The 14540-nt window shown below is 44.2% G+C and overlaps 1 protein-coding gene across 1 annotated transcript in view; it reads left to right on the top strand.

Annotated features, from left to right (window-relative positions):
- The first annotated feature begins 183 nt into the window (after window positions 1-183).
- Window positions 184-14540, top strand: part of AK4 (adenylate kinase 4) — a 171320-nt gene continuing 156963 nt past the window's right edge. Inside the window, exon 1 of the mRNA XM_059884469.1 lies at window positions 184-282. The gene's annotated coding sequence lies outside the window, so the exon portion shown is untranslated. The remainder of the gene's footprint in view (window positions 283-14540) is intronic.

Raw genomic sequence — 14540 nt, 5'->3', positions numbered from 1 at the left:
TCCTCCTCCTCCTCCGCCTCCTCCTCGCAGACTCCTCCCGCCGGATCCTTCATGTAAACAACATCCAGGCTCTATTTACAGTCGCCGCCGGACGGCAAGGGACCCACGCCAGCTGCCTGGAAGCAGGCGGGGGTGGGGGAAAAGCGAGTGCGCAACATTTACACACACCCGCCCCGCCCCTCCGCGCCACTGCCCCGCCAGGGGGCCGGAGCGGGACACCGGGGGTCTCCCCGCGCCCTCGTTCAACCTGCGCCGGTCTTGACACCCCAGCGAGAGCCAGAGGTAAACCGCGGAAATGCCGTTGGGCGAGGTCGCCCCCCGCCCGCCCCGCAGGGGAAGAAAAAAAACCAAAAACATCCCAACCACAACAAAACCAGCCCAGCAACACCCCAAGTCCGTGCGGGGTCCCAGCCCGCCCCGAGCCTCCGCCCCGGCGCCCCGCCGCCTACCCCGAGGTGGCGAGCTGCGTGCAGTCCCCCGCGGAGGCTGCAGGGCGGGCGCCGGGCAGCGGCGCGCCCTCAGCCCCAGCCGCCGCCGCCTGGCCCGCCCCCCGCGCGGCCGCTGAGCCGGCCGAGCCCCGCGGCGGCGTGTGCGTGTGAGGGTGCGCGCGTCGCGGAGGGCCTCGCCGGAACCGCTCTCCTAGCCCCCCGGCTTCCCGTGCCCTCGGGCGGGCGGGCTCGGGCGCAGCGAGACCCGGCCAGGAGCTGCCCGGCCAGCGCTCCACCGCGCCGCAGGGGCGCGCACACGAACGTAGACACTCGGCGCACCGAGCCCCGCGCGACCGCACGTCTCCCGCCGGCGCCCGGCTCGGCGCGCGCCCCGCCGCCCCCGCGCCCGGCACGCCGCCCCCACACCCACCTGCGCCCCCGGGGGGGTCCTGGACCCCCCCTTTCCTTTGTTCTTCCCGCTATTTGCATGAGGATTATCTAATGACGCAGCAAGGATACAACGTGCTCGCCACAACGTGACCGTCGCCATTTTTCTGTTTTTATTCTATCTCTGCCATGTGATAGATGAGGGGGGGTGGGGGTTGGAAAAGAGAGAGACTGGATTTAAAAAAAAAAAAAAAACTTCCGGGTCTCTTGACCGGGAAGGGAGAAAAACAAAAGGGAGACGAGACACAACTCCACGGGAAGGATGTTTGTGTTTGTGTGTGTGTTTGAGTGTGCACGCGTTTGAGCGCCCTTCCTTCTGTTCGGAGAAGGGAGGCTCCCGGGGCGGGTCCGGAGCATCCTCCCACCTAGGGAGCCCTCTGACATCGGTTGGTCCAGATCGACCCCTCTAGCCTTGGCGATTGCGGGTCGCGGTCCCACACCCTCAGCCAACGCTCTGCGAAGCTGTCAGCTTGGTCCATTCTGGCAGCCTCCACTTGCTGGTCCACCCCAGAGCTCGCGCTCTCGCTCCCAGGCGGGTGTACCTTTCTGGGTTAGGTGCAAAGAAGTCTCACTAACATGAAGGAAGAAACGATCAAATTTAAAGGCTACCGTATTTCCCAAGTTTTAAAATAGTTTGCATCCCTGCTGTTGTGCACAACAACCGCGTGGCAACACTAGGCAGAATCTAATATCAGTTTGAATCTTTCCTTCCTCTCTTTCTTTACCCCCTTTTCTCTCTCATCCCGAAGCGGAACACACCCTTGTGTGGTGTTCCGAGGGGTTTGTCAGGAGGGGACCGACCTTTCCTCGTGGATTGACTTATTTAGAAAGAAAATCTTAATAAATGGTTGTTCGGGGTCACGGAGCATTGTTTAAGAAGACGGTTGCATGGAGCAAGGTGGATTCGCGTTACACTCATGTCATTCACATTCAGAGGGCGTGATAGTTCATTCTCTCCCAAGTCTCGTGTTCACGGGCTGCTGAAAAAAAGTATTTTGGAACTCTGCCACATTTTTCAGTGAGATAGAGAATTTTGTGCTTTTGTTTACTATTGTATTTCCTTTGGGCACTTTCACTTTTGTTTCTCTGGAGTTTTCCTTTCTGGTTTCTTGTACTGTTCTCAATTCAGAGCAGAAATGGACTAGAGCGGACAGGGTTCCTCACTTCTCAGGCAAAGACACTGAGGCTCTGAGTAGTGACGGGAGTTGCTCCAGGTCACACATTTAATTCGAATAATTGAGCCCTGCTCACCTGATGTATCCGTTAGGGGGGTGGCGACGGAGAGTGGGGGAGGGGGGAGTTGACGACGTAGAGCAGCAGTTCTGCTTTGTGAAATTCGTATCCTAGATATTAAAGATGGAGAACACTTACCAGATCATTCACGTCTTAGGACTGCTGTGAACTGATTGCTTCTTCAAAACCCCTTTTCTTGTTCCTTGACTCCTGTTTATCTGTTCATTCAGGTTCTGCTTCACCTTTTCATGGGAGAGTTTGCTATCTCACTGAACAACCTTACATGATTGCTATGAATTCACTTTATTAGAATCACAGAGATGACCACTCCTTTGGGCACCCACTGTGTCCTTTTTATATTTATTTCGTGATTCCTTTCACATTTACTGTACAGGACAGCTGATGTACTTCTCTGAGCAAGAGGGTCAGGACCATGCTCCTATTATATCTCCCATGTTTAGCACCCTGTCTGGCAATGATTGAGCATATAAAGGTCTGAAGAGGATTTTTTCCATAATTACATCCTGACCATTTCTAGGAAATTCCTTCCGTGTTTTTGGTGAAAGCAGAACACTGGAGGTGCTTTTTGATGCTTACACCTCCACGGACCATTTTTGGGCAAGCAAATCATTTGCTATCTAAATTTTTTAATTTAGTTATTAAAAAAAATTATTTATTTGGCTGCACTGGTTCTCTTTGCTGCGGAAGCTGTCCTCTAGGTGTGGCAAACGGGGACTTCTCTCTAGTTGTGGTGTGCTGGCTTCTCATTGCAGAGCCATGGGGCTCTACGGCCCTGGGACTTCAGTAGCTGCTGCATGTGGGCTCAGTACTTGTGGCTCCCAGGCTCCAGAGAAGGGCTCAATACTTGCGGTACAGGGGTTTAGGTGCTCCGAGGCATTTGCGATCTTCTCAGATCAGGGATTGTACCTGTATTGGCAGGCAGGCTCATTACCACTGAGTCACCAGGGAAGCCCTCAATTAAAAAAAAAAAATCAACTCTTATCTCCCCTCTTTTTAACGTATTTGGTTCCTCATCGTCAGATTCTATCCAATTAATACAGTTAATTATGCCAACACTTTGAATTTTGCTTTCATAGACTGCAAATGTTGGTGAAGTTCAAACTGATTTTACCCTGCTCAGCCTGGAATTAAATGATCAGAGGCAGCATTCTTTATGAGACTCTGATTCTTCCTGGAACCCAGTGAACTAAGTGAAGAGGCTGGGTTGAGCACACTGAAGAGGGCTGCTCAAAGATGTCAGTACCTGGACAAAAAGTGCATATTTGCAACTTTAAAGGATTGGAGAATAGTTAGTGTATGTAATTATACTTACAGCTTGCAGGAAGGTCCAGACTGTCACAACCGAGCTCAGACGAATCTAGACTGATGAGGTTCCTTTGCATATCTGAATATGAACTGCACGTGTTCATCTGGACAAGACAGAGAAGTTGGTATTACTGACTGTAACAGCTAAAGTTCGTATGTTTCAATGGGTGCTTCTGTATTTAGAATGGCTAACCAACAAAGGCCTACTGTATAGCACATGAAACTCTGCTCAATGTTATGTAGTAGCCTGAATGGGAGGAAAGTTTGGGGGAGGATGGATACGGGTATATGTATGGCTGAATCCCTTTGCTGTTCACCTGAAACTGTCACAACATTGTTTATCACCTATGTGTGCCTGTGTGCTCAGTTGTGATCAACTCTTTGTGGCGCCATAGACTGTATCTGCCAGGCTCCTCTGTCCATGGCATTCTCCATGCAAGAATACTGGAGTAGGTTACCATTTCCTCTTCCAGGAGATCTCCCCCACCTAGGGATTTAACCTATGTCTCAGGTGGATTCTTTACATACTGGGTCACCTGGGAATCCCTTCATTGGGTATACCCCAATACAAAATAAAAAGTTTTAAAAAATAATAAAGTTTATATGTTTCATCCCAGATAATATGTATGATAATAATTTTAAGGGCAACAGTATCAACTTCTAGCAAGGTGAAGGTAAAGCCTAATTACATGTAAAGGCACATGCTCACTTAAATACAAAGTTAAACAGGAAAAAGGAGCACAGCTCAAAAACATAAGAAATACCTCTATATCTCTTGTCTTCCATATCCATATGTTCACATCATTATACTCTTCATCAAACTTAAATCCTCTGGGATAACTACATAGCTGCTGATTAAAGAGAGCTCTTATAGGCACTCCAACAATTTTCTTTCATTTCTCTAAATACACACTTGAAAAATGGCAGTTCTTGGTTTGTGAGATGAACTTTGGAATCGGGTACTAATCTCAGCTCTGCCAATCTATTAACTGTGTCATCCTGGGTAAATTATTCATCAGTTTTGATTCTCTATTTGTTTACATATAAAATGACAATTACAACACCTACCTCAAAGAGGAGTTTTAAGATTAAAATTTAATCAAATTGTAATATATGCAAAGACCTCACATGGTACTTGGAACAGAATTTTTAATAACAAGTATCTGTAATAATTTTGTTACTGTATTTGTATTTACCCGATACACTTTTTAGAATTATTCCATCCCTTTTGGCTTCTTGCTCTTGGCCCTTCAACAAACCTGCTATTGATGAAAGTCCTCTGACTATGAAGGTAAATAAGCCCGCTTTCAGGTTCACACGTCAGCCTTGGAAAAGATCCGTATGCCAGTAACTATCCTGATACTGGAGAACTGAAGACAAATACTTGGTTCATACCACTTTATGATGATCTACCTGAGAAATATTTAATTAAGATCTAATTTATTAATATCCAGGCAATGACAATACTTGTGGAAGCAGTTAGGAAGATGCCAAAAAGCAAAAACAAAAACCCAAGACAAAAACATCTCAAAAGAAAACTCCACACATCTTCACATAAATGAGGAAGATTACATTTAAAACTCCATCTAATCAGCATCAGATTTTGAAAAGCTTTCTGCAGATTTTGAAAAGCTTTCTGGTCCAGTAGAAAAGGCAGTCTTCTTTTGCATTCATGTGAAAAATATGCCAGGTTGTACCTTTGAAGTAATGTTAGACAAATGTAGTTAATAGGAAGCACTTCAGGTTGTTAATTAATTAGATCACTCTAATCAAGAACTATTTTCTGAGAAACTTATTCCCAGCCTTGGGTCAGATGCTAAAGAAACAAATATGGTGAAGATAGACTTTGCCCTTAAGAAAGTCATCCAACAAGTGTTTGTTGATTACCTATGAGATAATCAATGGTGAGCAAGACATGAGCTAACTAGTGGGAGACTGATATATATATATATACATATCTTTCCAGCCTCCTCAAGAAGGATGTGACAGATACAGGGTTTGAGAACAATAAAATATATATTCCCTTCCCCACTTCGAAAGGTGTTTTTTATTCCTTGAAACAAAGAGTAGCTCTTGAAAGAATACATTGGTCTCTGTAGTCCATGAAAACCTGGAAATCTCGCTAGCATTAGGGAGAATTGTGAAGTGAGCAAAGTTATTTTCAGTTCTCAAACCCAGGCTATTTCAACAGCTTTCTGGTCTCTCAGTTCCTATCTTTCTGAACTATTTTGTTATTCAAAGGACTACTATAATGGTGATTCTAAAATATAAATCCAATTATATTATTCCCATGCTGAAAATTTTTCTTGGCCTCCTATTATCCGCCAAGCATGGCACACAGAATTCTTTAAGATCTTGTTCCGTCAAGCCTTCTAGCCTCATCCTCTCTAAGACCCACATGTAGGGGTACCAGATGTAGTAAATAAAAATACCGTCTGCCAAGTTAAATTTAAATTTCAGATAAACAACAATTTTTGGTATAAATGTGTCTCCAATATTGCAAAAGACACACTTACCTGAAAATATTCATTGTCTATCTGAAATCCAGGTTTCAGTGGGGCATCCTGTGTTTAATTTGGCAGCCCGCCCTACTCATGCCAGACAGATGAATTAACTTGCTGTTCCACACTGGTCTCTTCATGCCTTCATCAGTTCTTGAGATCTTCTCCATCCTGCCCCTTATCCACATGATATTCTGCTGCTGCTTCTTGAAAAGCCAGTTGTGGGCTCTGGAATTCTGCAAGTATGAGCTTAGAATCCAGCAGTATGCTGTGGATGGGCCTGGCCACCTGTGTGCCTTGTTTAATATCTGGGCTTTTGTCCCAGTTCCTCTTCATCTTTTCCATTCTCCCTCCTGAAACTGGAGTTCTGCCCTGAACCCCAGTTTACTTGGCTAGGACCCACACATGGTTTTTCAACCTTGCCAATTTTCTCCCTGGGGCTGTGGGGCTAGATCCTTTCTCCCAGCTGCTGGCTGGACTCCTGACTAAACTAGATGGATCACTGAAACCTGTCTCAGATGCTGTCGCCTTCCTGTCTTGCCTACTACAAAGGCTGAATAAGAGCCTCAAATAAGATGAAGTTTGTGAAAGTGCTTTGTAAATTATGAAGTCTCTAGGATGGTAATTTAGATTGGAGACGACTTGCAAGCTCTTTACCTGGTCCTACACAGGAAAACTTCTCTCTAAAGTGCTCTGGATTTCCTTTGTGTCTGCTCATGCCTGGTGATATATAACGCTGAATACGATGTGGAAATTTTCCAAATGTCCTCTAATTTTGATGAGTGCATTCAACCACTCTGGGTATTATATTATAAATGAATCTAGAGCAGTGGCTTTAATTTTTAAAAATTTAATTTTATAATCCAAGATGCACTTCTTCATAACAGAAGCCAAAGTCTCATGAACTGTGTCATACTTGGAATGTGTGTACTGAACTCTGGTATTTTCTGCTCTATTTCATTTTTTAAAAAATTGGTTGTGTGTGTTGTCAGTCACTTTAGTTGTGTCCAACTCTTTGTGAACCCATGGATTGTGGCCTACCAGGCTCCTCTGTCCATGGGATTTTCCCAGCAAGAATACTGGAGTGTACTGCTATGCCCACCTCCAGGGGATCTTCCTGACCCAGGGATGGAACCCATGTCTCCTGCATCTCCTGCATTGCAGGTGGGTTCTTTGCTGCTGAGCCACCAGGGAAGCCAAAAATTGATTAACCCACCATATTAATTCCATAACCCACTAATAGGTTGTGACTTGCATTTTGCTAAGCACTGATCTGCACAAGTCACTGAGGTTTCATGTATTATCCAACTGACCAGGACAGCTGTCAAATGTCTACCTCATTTGGTGCAGTCTCCAATAGGAAAACCTTGCCCACAAAAGGAGTTGAGGTGACCTCACTGAGGTAAGTCAGAGTTGCCCCTTTTTATAAGATCAGTAAGCAAAGTACTGCAGCTGGATTTTTTAACCTTCCTGGGGTTAATATACAAAATTTCTGGCAAGGCCAATTATAAAGAGGGATAGCTCAAAATTATTTCAAATGGCAACAACATTCATCTTCAAATAAAAGGATATTGTTCGGGGGTGGGTGGGTGTGTGTAATTCTTTCTCAAACTAAAAAAAAAATATTTCTGGTTGGGCAAAAGAGACTGTTACATGTCTGAGATTCCACACTGATTTTTACAGTTAAATGTAAATGAGCACTCTCCCTCTCTACTATGATTTTTAACTCTGCTGCTGCTGCTGCTGCTAAGTTGCTTCAGTCGTGTCCGACTCTGTGCGACCCCATAGATGGCAGCCCACAAGGCTCCTGCGTCTATGGGATTCTCCAGGCAAGAGTACCGGAGAGGGTTGCCATTTCCTTCTCCAATGCATGAAAGTGAAAAGTCAAAGTGAAGTCGCTCAGTTGTGTCCGAATGGTGAGCAGGTTAATCTGATGTTCAGAAACTGCACAACAGTAGATTCCAGAGAAAATAAATACAATGTATAGAAAGGAAGTATTGTTCAAATGGTGTAGAAGGAGACAGTTTACCTAAGGAATTCTTATGATATAGGTAGTCAACCCAGCTGCTAGAATTTAGAACTTTGTCCCACCTACCCACCCTCTTCTTTTACTAAGATTGCCTCTTTCATGCTTGTTTATGGTAGGGTTTTATTTTTGTCTGTCTTATTGGCCTTGAAAATACCAGATCAATGGTGGCACAAAAACTGGATGGGAGAGATTTTAAGAGAGAACCGGAGAAGAGGAATTGGAGAAGGAAATGGCAACCCACTCCAGTGTTCTTGCCTGGAGAATCCCAGGGACGGGGGAGCCTGGTGGGCTGCTGTCTATGGGGTCACACAGAGTCAGACACGACTGAAGTGACTTAGCAGCAGCAGCAGCAGCAGTATAGACAATGGCAACCCACTCCAGTACTCTTGCCTGGAGAATCCCATAGACAGAGGAGCCTGGTAGGCTGCAGTCCACGGGTTGCTGAGGGTCAGACACGACTGAGCGACTTCACTTTCACTTTTCACTTTCATGCATTGGAGAAGGAAATGGCAACCCATTCCAGTGTTCTTGCCTGGAGAATCCCAGGGACAGCGGAGCCTGGTGAGCTGCCGTCTCTGGGGTCGCACAGAGTCGGACACGACTGAAGTGACTTAGCAGCAGCAGTAGCAGCAGTGTAGACAAGTGTTTGTCCACAAAAGCTTGGTTTAGTTGCTAAGTCGTGTCCAACTCTTGCGACCCCATGGACTGTAGCCTGCCAGGCTCCTCTGTCTATGGGATTCTCCAGGCGAGAAAACTGGAGTGGGTTGCCATTTCCTTCTTCATACAAAAGCTTACAGAGAAGTAATTTGGTAATCAAATAAGGGAAATCAGGTCAAGGGGTGGTTTTTACTTGCTTGTCTTCAAAGTGCTTGAAACAATTCATACACTGATGGAAACGATCCAGTAGAGGGAAAGTTCATGACGTAGGTTGGAGGGAGGATTTGCTGGCCTGGTATTCTAGAGTCCCCTAGGGGAGGGCGAGAATGTATAAGTGGAAGCTTTTATATAGGATCTCTGAGTGTGCTATGAGGGCAGGGTCTAACCTGGTACACCTTTGTGGACATGTGGATTCTGACTCCAGTTTTCTCAAAAAAGAAGCACAGTCACGAGCTGAGTGTGAAGATAGGGGGAAAGAGGCAAGAGTGTAAAACATTCCAGTTAGCAGAAAGCGAACGTATGACTGTAGGGTGCAGGAGAGTGAGCAGATCAGGGAGTCGGCAGATGTTAGCTGGGAAACAGTAAGGGCTTCTTAAGTGACAAGCTTTGGAGGAGGCAGTGGCAACCCATTCCAGTATTCTTGCCTGGAGAATCCCATGGACAGAGGAGCCTGGTGGGCTATAGTCCATAGGGTCCCACAGAGTCAGACATGACTAAAGCAACTTAGCACACACAAGTGACAAGCTTAAAGTGAGACCAGTGTGGGTGGAAAGTTGAATTTGAACAAGGTTGTGATTTTCCCAATGAGTGTGACAGAATTAAGGTGACTGAGGGAGTTTGGGGAATTTTAGGCTGAGTGAAGAGGGAATGGAGGACCTCGAGTGGTAAGGGACAATGAAAAAAATGGTGCCTAGGATGCTCCTCCCTCTGGTCTTTGCATGACTGGCTTCCTCTTGTGGTTCAGCCACTCTCTGATGTCACCTTTTAACTCTCTTCTGAGTACTTTAAGAATTTTCTTTTTATGCATAACTTGGAAACACTGCAAATTAGGTTCCCGACCACCTTAATAACCGGAATATCACAAAAAGGTAGTATCAGCATAAAATAAGTGACATGAATTTTTCAGTTTCCCAGTACATATAAAAATAATGTTAACACTATACTTCAACCTAGGGCTTCCCTCATAGTCAGTTGGTAAAGAATCTGCCTGCAATGCAGGAGACCCGGGTTCAATTCCTGGGTCAGGAAGATCCCCTGGAGAAGGAAATGGCAACCCACTCCAGTATTCTTGCCTGGAGAATCCCACGGACCGAGGAGCCCGTCAGGCTACAGTCCATAAGGGTTGCAAGAGTAGGACACGACCACCACCATACTGTAACCTGTTAAGTGTGCAGTGGCATTGTGTCTTAAAAAATGTACAGACCTTAATTTAAAAGTACTTTAGTTCTTTTAAAAAAAAAAAAAAAAAGCTAACCATCATCTGAATCTTCAATGAGTTGTAATCTTTTTTCCTGTGGAGAGTCTTGCCTCAGTGTTGATGGTTGCTGAATGTTGAGATGACTGTGGCAATTTCTTAAATAAAGCAACAATGAAGTTTGCCAAATTGATTGACTCTTTCCTTCACAAAATATTTTTCTGTAGCATGCAGTGCTGTTTGATAGCATTTTACTCACAGTAGAACTTCTTTCAAACTTGGAGTCAGTTCTCTCAAACTCTTCCACTGCTTCATCAATTAAGTTTATTTAATATTCTAAATCCTTTGTTGTCATTTAAACAGTCTTCTCAGCATCTTCACCAGGAGTAGATTCCATCCCAAGAAATCACTGTCAAGCTTCCCTGGTGGCTCAGTGGTGAAAAAAAAAAAAAAAAAAATCCACTTGCCAATGCACGAGACACGGATTTGATCGCTGATTCCAGGAAGATGCCACATGCCTTGGAGCAGCTAAGCCCGTGTATACTACAGCTGTTGAGCCTGTGCTCTAGAGCCTGGGAGCTGCAACTAGTGAGCCCACGTGTCACAACTACTGAAACCTTCACGTCCTGGAGCCCAGGCTGTGCAACAAGAGCAGCCGCTGCAATGAGGAACCCGAGCACCACAGCTAGAGAAAGCCCTTGGGCAGCAATGAAGACCCAGCACAGCCAAGAATCAAATACATAATGAAATAAAATTGTTTTAGAAAGAAATCACTTTCTTCCCTCATTCATAAGAAGCAACTCTTCACCCACTAAAATTTTAAATTGATGTTACAGCAATTTAGTCGCATTGTCAGGCTGCATTTCTAATTCTGCTTCTCTTGCAGTTTTCATCACATCTGCAATTACTTCCTCCACGGAAGTCTTGAACTCCTCAAAGTCATCCATGACTGTTGGAATCAACTTCGTCTAAACTCCTGTTAATGCTGATATTTTGACCTTTCCCCATGAATCACAAATATTCTTAATGGCGTCTAGAATGTTGAATTCTTTCCAGAAGGTTTTCAATTGATTTTGCCCAGATCCATCAGAGGAATACTATTTATCACATCTATAGCCTTATAAAATGTGTTTCTTAATAAAACTTGGAAGTCAGAATTACTGTACTCCTTGACCCATAGGCTGTAGGATGGATGTTAGCAGGCATGAAAACATTTATCTCATTGAATGTTTCTATCAGAGCTCTGGGTGACCAGGTGCATTGTTAATAAATATTAATATTTTGAAAGGAACCTTTTTTTTTTTTTCTGAAACATAGGTCTTAAGAGTAGATCTCAACACTGGGCTTAAAATATTCAGTAAATCATTTTGTCAGCAGGTGTGCTATCATCCAGGTTTTGTTGTTCCATTGATACAGCCCAGGAAGAGTAGATTTAGCATAGTTCTTAAGGACCCTTGGGTTTTCAGAATGGTAAATGAACATTGGCTTTAACTTAAAGTCACCAGCTACATCAGCCCCTAATAACAAGTGTCTTTGAAACTTTGAAGCCAAACATTGACTTCTCCTCACTAACCGTGAAAGTCCTGGGTGATATCTTTTCCCTAGAGAAGGCTGTTTTGTCTACATTAAAAATCTATTGTTTAGTGTGGTGGTGGTTTAGTCGCTAAGTTGTGTCCGACTCTTATGACCCCATGGACTGTAGCCTGCTAGGCTCCTTTGTCTGTGGGATTCTCCAGGCAAGAATACTGGAGTGGATTGCCATTTCCTACTCCAGGGAATCTTCCCGAACCAGGAATTGAACCCAGGCTTCTTGCATCACAGGCAGATTCTTTACCAACCGATCTACAAGGGAAGCCCTAGATTGTTTAGTGTGGCTACTTTCATTAATTATTTAGCTGGATCTTCTACATAACTTGCTGTAGCTTCTGAGCCTCAGCACTTGCTGCTTCCCTTTGCACTTTCATGTTATGGAGATGGCTTCTTTCCTTCAACTTCATGAACCAACCTCTACTAACTTCAAACATTCCTTCTGTAGTTTCCTCGCCTCTCTCAGCCTTCATAGAATCGAACAGAGTTGGGGCTTTGCTCTGGATTAGGCTTGCTTCCCTGGTGGCTCGAAGGGTAAAGCATCTGCCTGCAACGTGCAAGACCCAGGTTCGATCACTGGGTTGGGAAGATACCCTGGAGAAGGAAATGGTAACCCACTCCGGTACTCTTGCCTGGAAAATCCCATGGATGGAGAAGCCTGTAGGCTACAGTCTATGGTAGGCTACAGTCTATGGGGTCACAAAGAGTCGGACATGACTGAGCGACTTCAGTCACTCACTAAGAGGATGTGGACCACTGAAACTGTCTTCATATCAGCAATAAGGATGTTTTGCTTTCTTATGATTCCTGTGTTTGTTGGAGTGGCACTTTTAACTTCCTTCAAGAGCCTTTCCTTTGCATTCACAACTTGGCCAACTGTTTGGTGCAAGAGGCCTAGTTTTTAGCCATTCCCAGGTTTCAACATGCCTTCCTCATTAAGCTTAATCATTTCTAGCTTTTGGTCTAAAGTGAGAAATGTATGACTCTTCCTTTTACTTGAGCAGTTAGAGACCATTGTAGGGTTAGTAATTGGCCTAATTTCAATATTGTTGTGTCCCAGGGAATAGGGAGGCCTATTCTTTGGAAGGAATGATGCTAAAGCTGAAACTCCAGTACTTTGCCACCTCATGCGAAGAGTTGACTCATTGGAAAAGACCCTGGGATGGGGTTGGGAGCAGGAGGAAAAGGGGACGACAGAGGATGAGATGGCTGGATGGCATCACGGACTCGATGGACGTGAGTCTCAGTGAACTCCGGGAGTTGGTGATGGACAGGGAGGCCTGGCGTGCTGCGATTCATGGGGTCGCAAAGAGTTGGACACGACTGAGCAACTGAACTGAACTGAACTGAAGGTGAGAAAGAGAAATAGAGGAAAAGCTGGTCAGTGGAGCCATCAGAACACATACGTTTAAGTTTGCCATCCTATATAGGCACAGTTCACGGTGCCCCAAGACAATTACAGTAGTAACATCGAAGATCACTGACCACAGATCACCATAACAGATATAGTAATAATGACAAAATTTGAAATATTGCAAGAATTACTAAAATGTGACACAGAGAGATGAAATGAGAAAATGCTGTTGGAAAAAATGGTGCTGATAGACTTGCTTGACACAGAGTTGCCACAAATCTTTAATTGTAAAAAACGCAGTATTGGGACTTCCCTGGTGTTCCAGTGGTTAGATGCACACTTCCACTGCAGGGGGCACAGTTTTATCCCTGGTCAGAGACTACATGCTGCAATTAAGATTGAAGATTCCATGTGTAACAACTAAGATCTGGCACAGTCAAACAAATTTAAAAAAAGAAAAAGAAAATCAACATATAATTTAAAAAATACAGGACATGAAAAGTGCAGTAAAATGAGATAAGCTTATACTTTCTTTTATTAATCATCTACATATGTATCTATATAGTATCTATCTCTGTATCTCTATACCTATCTATAGCTCTACTTAGCTTTCTGTCATCTATTTATCTGTCTCTGTATCTATTCATCTATCTGTCTATCTATCAGCTGATGTATGATCTGTTTCATACAACTAGAATATAAGCCCCCAAAGAGTAAGGACTTTGCCCATAATGTTGATTATTTTATTGCCACAGCACTTACCTGGCACAGAAAAGACCAAAAAGTATATACTAGAAGAACAATGAATAGCTAGAATATGATTTTAAGGTCTTCGCCATCCCAGTCACGCTTTTCTACTTGTGTTCCTGTTTGTTAATTTTCTCCTTCTAACTTCTACCAAGACAAAGAAGATCCCCACCCACCGTAAGATTAGTACTGCTTGCTAGACCATCCACTTCTGGTCTCCTATGAGGCTTTCTGAGGGTGTAAACAGGAGAGCACAAGGAAAAATTTACAAGAGTTATGCAGAGCTATGCAGGCACTGCAGTGGTAAGCCCAAAAGTTTGTCTTGAAGACACAATAGCTTTCTGTTTTGTTTTGTTTAAAACAGGCTTATTTAGTTTAATTTAGATGCCATAAAATTCACCCATTTTAGTGTAAATCTTGTTGAGTTTTAGTGAGTTCATATAACTATTCAGCCATTGCCACAGTTCAATATTACAATACTTTCATTACCACAAAAAATTCCCTTCTTCCTATTTGCAATCCATCTCTGCTCCCACCTTCAGTCTTAGGCAACCACTGATCTTTCTGTTTCTATAGTATTGCATTTTCTAGAATTTTCATATAAATGGAATCATACAATATGTAGTCTTTTGGGCCTGCCTCCTTGCATTTAGTATAATGCTTTTATTGTGTGTAGTACACTACGCTATAGATATACAACATCTCACTTACTGACAGGCCATTTGGTAAACACTGTTTCCAGTTTGAGGGCTGTTGTGAATAACAGGGCTCTTTTGTGACCCCATGGAGTGTAGCCCACCAGGTTGCCCTGTCCATG

Source organism: Bos taurus, chromosome 3, assembly GCF_002263795.3.
Source record: "Bos taurus isolate L1 Dominette 01449 registration number 42190680 breed Hereford chromosome 3, ARS-UCD2.0, whole genome shotgun sequence".
Classification (NCBI taxonomy): Eukaryota; Metazoa; Chordata; class Mammalia; order Artiodactyla; family Bovidae; genus Bos; species Bos taurus.
This window is presented reverse-complemented; position numbering and strand designations above follow the sequence as displayed.